Source organism: Oncorhynchus gorbuscha, linkage group LG19, assembly GCF_021184085.1.
Source record: "Oncorhynchus gorbuscha isolate QuinsamMale2020 ecotype Even-year linkage group LG19, OgorEven_v1.0, whole genome shotgun sequence".
NCBI lineage: Eukaryota > Metazoa > Chordata > Actinopteri > Salmoniformes > Salmonidae > Oncorhynchus > Oncorhynchus gorbuscha.
The window spans coordinates 12676469-12690492 of record NC_060191.1 but is presented as its reverse complement, the minus strand read 5'-3'; the positions used below and the strand labels follow the sequence as shown (position 1 = coordinate 12690492).

Sequence of the window (14024 nt, the reverse complement as noted above, 5' to 3'; positions counted from 1 at the left end):
CTGCATTTGTCTTCCACTAGTTAATATGTTTACTACATACTGCATTTGTCTTCCACTAGTTAATATGTTTACTACATACTGCATTTGTCTTCCACTAGTTAATATGTTTACTACATACTGCATTTGTCTTCCACTAGTTAATATGTTTACTACATACTGCGTTTGTCTTCCACTAGTTAATATGTTTACTACATACTGCATTTGTCTTCCAGTAGTTAATATGTTTACTACATACTGCATTTGTCTTCCACTAGTTAATATGTTTACTACATACTGCATTTGTCTTCCAGTAGTTAATATGTTTACTACATACTGCATTTGTCTTCCAGTAGTTAATATGTTTACTACATACTGCATTTGTCTTCCAGTAGTTAATATGTTTACTACATACTGAGTTTGTCTTCCACTAATTAGTTAATATGTTTACTACATACTGCATTTGTCATGTTTACTACATACTGCATTTTCCAGTAGTTAATATGTTTACTACATACTGAGTTTGTCTTCCACTAGTTAATATGTTTACTACATACTGCGTTTGTCTTCCAGTCGTTAATATGTTTACTACATACTGCGTTTGTCTTCCACTAGTTAATATGTTTACTACATACTGCATTTGTCTTCCACTAGTTAATATGTTTACTACTTACTGAGTTTGTCTTCCACTAGTTAATATGTTTACTACATACTGCGTTTGTGTAACAACATCTGGTTCAGAAGTGCTGACTGTCCAGTCTGCCATAGTCAGCTACTATAGACGAGTTCTTGTGAAGTGAAGCATGTTTGTCTGTGACCTCAAACGTTCCGTTCCATTTAGTCCAACATGTTTCTTTTATTTTAGATGACGCTATCTGCAGCTGAGAGTGTGGACTGTACACTGTGGGTGTAGGCCTACTGGGCATGTTGTGTAGTTTGGTTGCTCTTCAGTGTCCCTATATAGTGAATAGGGTTGTGTGGCATTTAGGACATTGCCTTTGTGTGTTTGGTAAATCATTAGAAATGTAGTGTCTCCTATCCTCCTCTCCCTTCCTCTCCCATCCTCTCCTCTCCCCTCCTCTCCCCCTTTCCCTCCGTGCCCCTCTCTGTATCTCTGTGGAGGACAGTGTTGATGGATGGGCTGGGTCAGTGTGGAGTGTTTGACAGTGATAGCCTCTGTCACTGCTCAGACAGTGTGCTTGTCCCTCTTATCTTTCCCTCCCTCTCTATCTCCCTAACTTTCCTCAGACCCTCTCTGGATTAGTGGCAAGTGTCTCAGGATACTGAGGCTAAGTATTCCTCTGTGGGATGATTGGATCATGTGGATATAGGGGGTAGTAGAGAGATGCAGATGGGTGTAAGTAAAGAAGTAGATGTGGAGGGATGGAAAGAGGGATGGGCGAGTGAGAGGGATGGAGGGAGAGGGACGTGGGCAGACTGATAGTGTCACTGGATTTTCTGCACAGCCATGTGGTGTACAGAGTCAATAACTGGTCTGTTATCCACACAAAAAACAAAATTGAAGGTTATTTGCATACGCTCCTGATGCATATTTTCAGTTTTCTGTCATCTATTGTGTTCAGTATTTGTGTTTTGGGAAAGGCAATGCGTCCCATGCTGCTACGACAACCTTGCTATTCTATTATATGACCAGAGTAATAGAGGGTAGAACTGGAAGGTTTGAAGGAAGAACAGCTAGTCCTGTACATGGTGTTGTTTAGTGGCAGTGGGTTCAGGGTGTGGTGATGCAGAGTGGTAAAGGTCTCTGTCCGGCAGTGGGAATGCACACACACACACACACACAAATACACACACACACACACACACACACACACACACACACACACACTCACAAATATACACACACACACACACTCACAAATACACACACACACACACAAACATACACAGACACACACACACACACACACACACTCACAAATACACACACACTCACAAATACACACACACACACTCACAAATACACACACACACACACACACACACTCACAAATACACACACACACACACACACACAAATACACACACACACACACACACACACACACACACACACACACACACACACACACACACACACACACACACACACACACACACACACACACACACACACACACACACACACACACACACACACACACACACACACACACACACACACACACACACACACACACACACATTCACAGACACACACAAACACATACAGTGGGCATCCTCTCACCAGGCTTGTCAAGGCAGTGTCATCAGCCATATTCACCATGGAGCTCTGCCAGGGCCAGAGCTGGCACCACAAATACACCCCAGAGCTCGGTGTGTGTGTGTTAGTGCTACCACCCCCTCCACACACACTTACACAACTACTCCGCGGCCCATCCCATATCATTCCCACATGACCATCCAGCTCCCTGGGGTTGTATGGAATTAGAGACAGAAGTACATTGCCACTGGATACAAATGGAAGATGTATTTTATTTTGGTACATATGGATGAAGCCAGGAAGATTCCTATTCCATTCCCAGTGCAGGAAGATGCACATTGTATTTCAGTATATATGAGTAGATGTGCATAGCCTTTGGGTACATATGGAATCAGGGATATCAGAAGCATATTACACAAAGGGCCTGTATAGCCGTACAGAATCTATGGTCTAACCCTTGGGGAGAGGACTGTGATGAAGCTTTAGTAATAGTTGTTAACTTGGGTAATTGTGCCCCAAAGCCATGTCATGGTTTTTTGAGTTTGATGATGAGAAATATCACATTAAATCCTTCTGGCATGGTAAAAGAGAGACAGGGGGATGGAGTGAGAGGGATAGAAAAAGACAGAGAGGGAAATGGAGAGGGAATGGGAGAGAGAGGGAGAGAGAAGGGAGGGAGAGGGAGGGGAGAGGGAAATGGAGAGGGAATGGGGAGAGAGGGAGGGAGAGAAAGAGAGAGGGAGAGAGAGGGAAATGGAGAGGGAATGGGAGAGAGAGGGAGAGAAGGAGAGGGAGGGAGAGTAAGAGAGAGGGGGAGAGGGAAATGGGAGGAGAGGGAGGAAGGGAGGGAGAGAGAGGAGAGAGAGGGAAATGGAGAGGGAATGGGAGAGAGGGGAGAGAAGGAGAGGGGGAGAGAGGGAGGGGAGAGAGGGAAATGGAGAGGGAATGGGAGAGAGAGGGAGAGAAGGAGAGGGAGGGAGAGAAAGAGAGAGGGGGAGAGAGGGAAAGGGAAATGGAGAGAGAGAAAGAGAGGGAGAGAAGGAGATGGAGAGGGAGAAAGATGAAGAAAGAGAGGGAAAGGGAGAAGGAATGGAGAGAGAGAAAGAAAGGGAGAGAAAGAGAGGGAAAGGAAGTCTAGGCAATTGGTTGTCCAGAGCTCATGTTCTAAGCCTTAAAAGAGAAGGACAGAGGAAGACAGGAAAGAAGATGAGGTAGGCTATGTTCTCTATTTACTCTCCTATCACACGCACTCACACACACATGCGCTCACACATGCACACACACGCAAATGCGGACACACTGTGAGTTATTTTAGTTAAGGGCTCATTTATTTGTTTGTGTGTGTGTGAGCCGTTTGCAATCGTTAGGCTGCAGGTGACAGTCGTAAATATTCTGCCATTAATTTGTAGTATACTGTATATGGATGTCAGGCCCTCCCTGGGATCCCCGGACTAAAATAAGCTTTGTTTGGCAGCTCAGCACTTGTAAATCTGCCTGTGACATTTTGATAGCGGGCGACACACCGGGGGGAGAGAAAATATAATTAGGGGAGGGCTGGATTAAAATCTGTCACTCAAAGACCCCATTATCGACACAATGAGCATGAGGCTCTCCAGGAAGACGCAGCTGTTGGCGGGAGACAGATCGACAGAGCCATCAGCAAGTCAAACGACAGGAAAATAAAAAAGAGAAGGATGGAATTTAAAGGGGAAGACAAGGTGTGAACTTGTGGGTGTGTGGTCTTGTCAGTCAGGGTAGTCGTGGGTAAACAGAAAGTGGTAAATATTTCAGCCGTCATGGCAGAGTGTGGTTAGCTGGTCCCGTCTGAATGGTGATGAAGGAAGAGGAGGAGAGAGAGAGACCGTCTCAATAGAGCCCTTCAGTCCTGGACTGGGAACCTCTACTGCCTGCCTGCCTGCATGCATGCCCACACACACACAACAACACACACACACGCACAAACAAAATCGCAGACCTGTGGCGCCCCAGCTGAGTGGAGAGTGCCACAGGACAGGGCTGCTCTGTGTGTCCTCATTGTGCCCTCTATTCCCAGGCCTCTTGTCTCTCTGGTCCCGGGCTCTATTCCCAGCCTCTGGCCTCTCTAGTCTCTGTCTATATTCCCAGGCCTCTGGCCTCTCTAGTCTCTGTCTCTATTCCCAGGCCTCTGGCCTCTCTAGTCTCTGTCTCTATTCCCAGGCCTCTGGCCTCTCTAGTCTCTGTCTATATTCCCAGGCCTCTGGCCTCTCTAGTCTCTGTCTCTATTCCCAGGCCTCTGGCCTCTCTAGACTCGGTCTCTATTCCCAGGCCTCTGGTCTCCCTGGCCTCCGTCTCTATTCCCAAGCCTCTGGTCTCTCTAGTCTCTGTCTCTATTCCCAGGCCTCTGGTCTCTCTGGGCTCGGACTCTATTCCCAGGCCTCTGGTCTCCCTGGCCTCCGTCTCTATTCCCAGGCCTCTTGTCTCTCTAGTCTCTGTCTCTATTCCCAGGCCTCTGGTCTCCCTGGCCTCCGTCTCTTTTCCCAGGCCTCTGGTCTCTCTGGCGTCGGTCTATTCCCAGGCCTCTGGTCTCTCTGGTCTCACTCTCTTTTCCCAGGCCTCTGGTCTCCCTGGGCTCGGTCTATATTCCCAGGCCTCTGGTCTCTCTAACTTTCTAATACTCTAGTGTCCCTAAGGGGCCCATGATAAAGCCTACCCATCAGCCTATTACTCATTCTCAAAACCCCATCATTCTAGTCATCATATTTAAAAGCCTGGTTAGTCATCACACTCAATGCCCAGTCATCTCTAGATCGTTTACTGACTTCCATTTGTCTTCATCACTCGCTTATGTAACTCTACATCAGGGGTAGGCAACTAGATTCAGCCGCAGGTGTCACATGGAATGATGCTGGAGAGACGAAGCAGGTACGGGGAGTGAAACATGAAATAAATAACTGACATGGAACGAGACAGGAACATCGTCAGCAAACAGGTAACACAAACAATAAACAATTAATGCAGCAGCAGGGAACAGAGCTGGGGAACTGACAAATATAGGGGAGGAAATAAACAGATGAGTGAGTCCTGGTGAGTCCAATATCGCTGATGCGCTTGACAAGGAAAGGCAGGTGTGCGTAATGGATGACAGGAGTTCGTGATGCAGGGCAGCCTGGCACCCTCAAGTGCCAGGAGGGGGGAAGAGCGGGAGCAGATGTGACAGCAGGATGTTGTGGGGGCTGGAACAACTAAAATCATTTGTACACTGCAAAGGATCACAATTATGCCCAAAAAGAAATTTAATTTGAAAATAACTGTTTCATTCCTTGATTGCATTGAGACACGATCACATATGTCCCTCTTTTTATTTGTGGGAATAATTGAGAACAGTTTTCCTAAATAAATATTATTTAAGCTCAATTGCTGTTGATTTTTTTTAAATATTACAAAAATTCACATATCTACAGTATCAGTAAAAGGTTTGGACACTCCTACTCATTCTAGGGTTTTTCTTTATTTGTTTACTATTTCTTTACTATTTTCTACATTGTAAAATAAACAATTTGAGATTCTTCAAAGTAGCCAGCCTTTGTCTTGATGACAGCTTTGCACACTCTTTGTATTCTCTCAACCAGGTTCATGAGATAGTCACCTGGAATGTACATCAATTAAAAGGTGTGCCTTGTTAAAAGTTAAAGTGCAGTCGCAAAAACCATCAAGTGCTATGATGAAACTGGCTCTCATGAGGACCGCCAAAGGAAAGGAAGACCCAGAGTTACTTTTGATGCAAAGGATAAGTTGACTAGAGTTAACTGCACCTCAGATTGCAGCCCAAATAAATGCTTCACAGAGTTCAAGTGACAGACACATCTCAGCTTCAACTGTTCAGAGGAGACTGAGTGAATCAGACCTTCATGGTTGAATTGCTGCAAAGAAACAACTAGTAAAGAACAACTACAATAAGAAGAGACTTGCTTGGGCCAAGAAACACTAGCAATGGACATTAGACTGGTGGAAATCTGTCCTTTGGTCTGACAAATCCAAATTTCAAATTTGTGGTTCCAACCGCTGTGTCTGTGAGATGCAGAATAGTTGAACGGATGATCTCTGCATGTGTGGTTCCCACCGTGAAGCATGGAGGAGGAGGTGTGATGGTGCTTTGCCGGTGACACTGTCTGTAATTTATTTAGAATTCAAGGCACACTTAACCAGCATGGCTACCACAACCTCTGCAGCGATACGCAATCGTTTCTGGTTTGCACTTAGTGGGACAATCATTTTTTTTCCAAAAGGACAATGACCCAGCACACCTCCAGGCTGTATAAGGGCTGTATGACCAAGAAGAAGATTGATGGAGTGCTACATCAATTAATCAATCAATCAATCAATCAATCAATCAATCAAATGTCTTTAAAAAGCCCTTTTAACATCAGCCGATGTCACAAAGTGCAGTACAGAAACCCAGCCTAATTGTTTTTCAAGAAACCCAGCCAAAAAACCCAAACAGCAAGCAATGCAGATGTAGAAGCACAATCGCTAGGAAAAACTTCCTAGAAACCAGAACCTAGGAAGAAACCTAGAGAGGAACCAGACTCTGGGGGGTGGACAGGTCAGCACCTCAGGAGTAAATGTCAGTTGGCTTTTCATAGCCAATTATTCAGAGATAGAGACAGCAGGTGTGGTAGAGAGAGGGTCCAAAACAGCAGATCCGGTGAACAGGTCAGGGTTCCATAGCTGCAGGCAGAACAGTTAAACTGGAGCAGTAGCATGACCAGATGGACTGGGGACAGCCAGGAGTCATCAGGCCAGGTAGTCCTGAGGCATGGAGAGAGAAAGAGAGAGAAAGAGAGAGAGAGAGAGAGAGAGAGAGAGAGAGAGAGAGAGAGAGAGAGAGAGAGAGAGAGAGAGAGAGAGAGAGAGAGAGAGAGAGAGAGAAAGAGAGAGAGAGAGAGAGAGAGAGAGAGAGAGAGAGAGAGAGAGAGAGAGAGAGAGAGAGAGAGAGAGAGAGAGAAAGAGAAAGAAAGAGTGAAAGAGAGAGAGAATTAGAGGGAGCATACTTGAATTCACACAGGACACTGGATGAGACAGGAGAAATTCTCCAGATATAACAGACTGGCCCTAGCCCCCCGACACATAAACTATTGCAGCATAAATACTGGAGGCTGAGACAGGAGGGGTCGGGAGACACTGTGGCCCTGTCCGTTGATACCCCCGTGGACAGGGCCAAACAGGCAGAACAAAACCCCACACACTCTGCCAAAGTACAGCCCCCACACCACTGGTGGGATATCTTCAAACACCAACCTACTACCCAGAGACAAGGCCGAGTATAGCTGTACAACCATCAAGATTAATGTCTACAGAACATCTCTTTGTTTCTTGGGCCCTTAGAAGTGAAAAAGACGAAGATCTCAGAAAGTTTCTGATTTTTGCACGAACCCCCCACGGCACGAACCTGAGGGGGGCACCAACCCAGACAGGAAGATCACGTCAGTGACTCAACCCACTCAAGTGACGCACCCCACCTAGGGACGGCATGGAAGAGTACCAGTAAGCCAGTGACTCAGCCCCCATAATTGGGTTAGGGGCAGAGAATCCCAGTGGAAAGAGGGGAACCGTCCAGGCAGAGACAGCAAGGGCGGCTCGTCGATCCAGTGCCTTTCCATTCACCTTCACAGTCCTGGGCGAGACTACACTCAATCATGGAACCTACTGAAGAGATGAGTCTTCAATAAAGACTTAAGGGTAGAGACCGAGTCTGCGTCTCTCACATGGATAGGCAGACCATTCCATAAAAATTGAGCTCGAAAGGAGAAAGCCCTGCCGTAGCGTACGTGTAGGTATGTACGGCAGAATCAAATCGGAAAGATAAGTAGGAGCAAGCCCATGTAATGCTTTGTAGGTTGGCAGTAAAACCTTGACATCAGCCCTTGCCTTAAGAGAGGAGAGGAGGAGGGGCAGCTGGAACATTGTGGATGTATATCATATTTTTCCTGAGTGACATAGCCACAGAGGTAGTGTAGAGGGCTAGCACTGGAATAATATGATCATATTAGCCGTGTTAAGCACTAACTGAAGTTTATTTAGTGCTTTATCCGGGTAGCCGGAAAGTAGAGCATTGCAGTAATGTAATCTAGAAGTGACAAAAGCATGGATTCATTTTTCTGCATCATTTTTGGACAGAAAGTTTCTGATTTTTGCAAAGTTACGAAGATGGAAAAAAGCTGTCCTTGAAATATTATTGATATGTTCATCAAAAGAGTTCAGGGTCCAGAGTAACTCCACGGTCCTTCACAGTTTTATTTGAGATGACTGTACAACCATCAAGATTAATTGTCAGATCCTACAGAACATCTCTTTGTTTCTTGGGCCCTTGAACTAGATTCTCTGTTTTGTCAGAGTAAAAAAAAAAAATAGTGACGCCTTCAGATGACCTGGCCTCCACAATCACCCGACCTCAACCCAAATGAGATGGTTTGGGATGAGTTGGACCGCAGAGTGAAGGAAAAGAAGACAACAAGTGCTCAGCATGTGGGAACTCCTTCAAGACTGTTGGAAAATAATTCCAGGTGAAGCTGGTTGAGAGAATGCCAAGAGTGTACAAAGCTGTCATCAAGGAAAAGGGTGGTTACTAAAATATATTTTGATTTGTGGTAAAAAATAAAAAATAAAAAAAGGTAAATACAAGTTATTTCATAGTGTTGATGTCTTCACTATTATTCTACAATGTAGAAAATAGTGCAAATGAAAAAAAAACTTGAAGTAGTAGGTGTGTCCAAATATATATATCAAGACTCGGTATATATACAGTATATATACAGTATACCTATATACATGTATATACATATATATACAGTCGTGGCCAAAAGTTTTGAGAATGACACAAATATGAATTTGCAGTCTGCTGCCTCAGTTTGTATAATGGCAATTTGCATATACTCCAGAATGTTGTGAAGAGTGATCAGATGAATTTGCAACTAATTGCCAAGTTCCTCTTTGCATTGCAAATGAACTGAATCCCCCAAAAACATTTCCACTGCATTTCAGCCCTGCCACAAAAGGACCAGCTGACTATATGTCAGTGATTCTTTCGTTAACGCAGATGTGAATGTTGATGAGGACAAGGCTGGAGATCACTCTGTAATGCTGATTGAGGTGAGGAGGGTAGTGCTTGGAATCACTGTTCTTCCTCAGTCAAACATGGTTACCTGCAAGGAAACACGTGCCGTCATTATTGCTTTGCACAAAAAGGGCTTCACAGGCAAGGCAAGGCAAGGCAAGGACATTGCTGCCAGTAAGATAGCACCTAAATCACTTCAAGGAGAGCGGTTCAATTGTTGTGAACAAGGCTTCAGTGCACCCAAGAAAGTCCAGCAAGCGCCAGAACCATCACCTAAAGTTGATTCAGCTGCGGGATCGGGGCACCACCAGTACAGAGCTTGCTCAGTAATGGCAGCAGGCAGGTGTGAGTGTATCTGCACGCACAGTGAGGTGAAGACTTTTGGAGGATGGCTTGGCGTCAAGAAGGGCAGCAAAGAAGCCACCTTTCTCCAGGAAAAACATCAGTGACAGACTGATATTCTGCAAAAGGAATGGGGATTGGACTGCTGAGGATTGGGGTAAAGTAATTTTCTCTGATGAATCCCCATTCCGATTGTTTGGGGCATCCGGAAAAAAGCTTGTCCGGAGAAGACATGGTGAGCGCTACCATCAGTCCTGTGTCATGCCAACAGTAAAGCATCCTGAGAACATTCATGTGTGGGGTTGCTTCTCAGCCAAGGGAGTGGGCTCACTCACAACTTTGCCTAAGAACACAGCCATGAATAAGGAATGGTACCAACACATCCTCCGAGAGCAACTTCTCCCAACCACCCAGGAACAGTTTGGTGACAGACAATGCCTTTTCCAGCATGGTGGAGCACCTTGCCATAAGGCAAAAGTGATAACTTTTGTGGCTCGGGGAACAAAACATTGATATTTTGGGTTGATGTCCAGGAAACTCCCAGACCTTAATCCCATTGAGAACTTGTGGTCAATCCTCAAGAGGCGCGTGGACAAACAAAAACCCACAAATTCTGACAAACTCTAAACATTGATTATGCAAGGGCTGCCATCAGTCGGGATGTGCACCAGAAGTTAATTGACAGCATGCAAGGGCGGATTGCAGAGGTCTTGAAAAATAAGGGTCAACATTGCAAATATAGACTCAGAGCTACAAAATGTTATATCATATACTGCATTTGAGGAACAATGGGAAAGTAATTCTGCTTTGAAAGTTGATCAACTTATAAATTCACTTTTGAGAAAATCGCCTTGGAATGTCTTGGTATCTAGTGAAAAGCTCCTCTTTGTCTACACCCATTCAGCATCGTTCACACCCTCTTAAGCTTTAGCTCCACCCATCTTGTTTCACTCTCGGAGCGTACACTTGACAGTCAGGCTGATGATTTGTTTTACCTCTGGATAACATGAAAACAGCCTAACCAGCTCATCTGGCAACAATTGTATTAGGCTTTCTTGCAGACCTTTACTGACACCGGCCATATTGAACTGGTGTTGTACACACGTCACGGAACGTTAACGAGCCAGCCAGCTATGGACAGTGCTACCAATTCCACAGTGCTGGGAGCTAACCAACCAGACCTAGAAAAGCAAACAGCTCTGGGAAATGAATAATAACGTCAACGAGGGAGCCAGACAGCTAATGTTAGCTAGCTAGCTAACAGTATACTTTAGCTTAAGACATATAGCTAGCAGTGGGTCGGTTTTGTTCAAGGGCCAACTGCTCTAGATGGATCCAAAATAGCTTTCTACTTCCTAGAATTTGCACCACTTTTGGCTCGTGTCCCCATGAGCACCTCCAGACACAGCCTCCCTGTCTAATGCCCTGCCCCCTACAGCACATCATCAGGGTACCATGGGATCTCTGTGGGTCTGACAGGATGTGAGGTGATGGGTGTCCCTGTATCTGTATCTGGTCCTGATACTGTATCTGAGCTCCATATCACTCAGCGTGAACCACTTTAATCTGAGAACTCACTAAAACATTTTAGTTCTGGTCTTTCTCTGAGCCTCTTTGTTGAGATATATGGTGCATGGCTGGGAAATAGATCTAATTCACACACTCTGGGCAAGCACAAGGGGAGGAGTAGTGTGTAGCTGGGGGGAGAAGGGGGGGGGTTGGTTAGCACACACGCGTGTGTATATATGTGTGTGCGTGCGTGTGAGTGTGGCAGCAGGGTAGTTTCCTGACAAGTGCAGTAACAAAGGCTAATTATCTGCAACATTTAAAGCCTCATTGCGTGTGACAAGCTTTCCCTGTCGTCTCCAGCAGGAGAAGTAACATGATTCAACCCCAAAATAGACTGTACTTCTACACGACGGCCTGGAACACAACGTGTGAAATCTGATTGCAACGCCTTAAATAATACAGGGAGGGAATATAGCCGTAATGTCTTGTTCTTCAGCGCTCACTTTCTCTATCACACAAACACTCACACACTTTCTCTATCACACAAACACTCACACACTTTCTCTATCACACAAACACTCACACACTTTCTCTATCACACAAACACACACACACTTTCTCTATCACACAAACACTCACACACTTTCTCTATCACACAAACACTCACACACTTTCTCTGTCACACAAACACTCACACACTTTCTCTATCACACAAACACTCACACACTTTCTCTATCACACAAACACTCACACACTTTCTCTATCACACAAACACTCACACACTTTCTCTATCACACAAACACTCACACACTTTCTCTATCACACAAACACTCACACACTTTCTCTATCACACAAACACTCACACACTTTCTCTATCACACAAACACTCACACACTTTCTCTATCACACAAACACTCACACACTTTCTCTATCACACAAACACTCACACACTTTCTCTGTCACACAAACACTCACACACTTTCTCTGTCACACAAACACTCACACACTTTCTCTATCATACAAACACTCACACACTTTCTCTATCACACAAACACTCACACACATTCTCTATCACACAAACACTCACACACTTTCTCTATCACACAAACACTCACACACTTTCTCTGTCACACAAACACTCACACACTTTCTCTGTCACACAAACACTCACACACTTTCTCTATCACACAAACACTCACACACTTTCTCTATCACACAAACACTCACACACTTTCTCTATCACACAAACACTCACACACTTTCTCTATCACACAAAAGCTGACACACCGGCAGACAGGCACTCACACTCTGATAGGCAAAACACACACATTTACCATAGATATGCTACACTGAAACACATATACACACTTTCTCTCTCTCTCTTTCCCCGCAGATTTCCCATATTAAGTAATTGCTGAGTCACTGTAACAGACTGTTATTGTCTCAATGCTGTCAAATAGCTGATTTTGCAGTTAGTCCTGATACCATATCAGTGTAATGTATTCTGATACTGCTGGGGTTAGAACATTGTTTTTCTCTGAGACCATAGTGTCTGTCAGGCTGTGAGGTCATGAACTTATGAGGTCATGCAGTGAAGTTGTACTAATGTTGGCACATTGTGTTGCTCAGTCTATTTTCATCTCTTTGAGTGACAGTAATACCACATTGTAGGGGAGAGTGGGGTAAATTGAGATGTTTACATTCAGCATCGCTCCATCAATTTCAGGATGTTGTGTATCCCTGGAAATAATCAGAATTCATTTAAACATTACAGCTTTGAAAACATAGCTTGTCCAAAAAAAGTGGTCTCTTGGCACAACTTAGCCCAGGTATGGGGATGGTTGAGCATAGCCACGGGTTAAATTAAGCCGCATACACATTTCTGGACTGAACTAAATATTACCACTACCTTTTTAAAACAATTTATTTTATTTTTATTTCACCTTTATTTAACCAGGTAGGCTAGTTGAGAACAAGTTCTCATTTGCAACTGTGACCTGGCCAAGACAAAGCAAAGCAGTTTGACACATACAACAACACACAGTTGCACATGGAATAAACAAACATATAATCAATAATACAGGATAAAAATCTATATACAGCATGTGCAAATGAGGTAGGATAAGGGAGGTAAGGCAATAGATAGGCCACGGTGGCAAACTAATTACAATATACCAATAAAACACTGGAATGGTAGATGTGCAGAAGATGAATGTGCAAGTTGAGATACTGGGGCGCAAAGGAGCAAGATAAATAAATACAGTATGGGGATGAGGAAGATTGGATGGGCTATTTACCGATGAGCTATGTACAGGTGGAGTGATATGTGAGCTGCTCTGACAGCTGGTGCTTAAAGCTAGTGAGGGAGGTAAGATTCTCCAGATTCAGAGATTTTTTCACATTCCAGTCATTGGCAGCAGAGAACTGGAAGGAGAGGCGGCCAAAGAGGAATTGGCTTTGGGGGTGACCAGTGAGATATACCTGCGGGAGCGAGTGCTACGAGTAGGTGCTGCTATGGTGACCAGTGAGCTGAGATAAAGCGGGGCTTTGCCTAGCAGAGACTTGTAGATGACCTGGAGCCAGTGGGTTTGGTGACGAGTATGAAGCGAGGGCCAGCCAACGAGATCATACAGGTCGCAGTGGTGGGTAGTGTATGGGGCTTTGGTGACAAAACGGATGGCACTGTGATAGACTGCATCCAATTTGTTGAGTAGAGTGTTGGAGGCTATTTTGTAAATCACATCGCTGAAGTCGAGGATCTGTAGGATGGTCAGTTTTACGAGGGTACGTTTGGCAGCATGAGTGAAGGATGGTTTGTTGCGAAATAGGAAGCCGATTCTAGATTTAATTTTGGATTGGAGATGTTTAATGTGAGTCTGG

General features: G+C 44.7%; 1 long non-coding RNA gene across 1 annotated transcript in view; it reads left to right on the top strand.

Annotated features, from left to right (window-relative positions):
- The window catches only part of LOC124005326, a 47557-nt gene that overhangs the window by 16158 nt on the left and 17375 nt on the right, over window positions 1–14024 (top strand). The window lies entirely within an intron of this gene.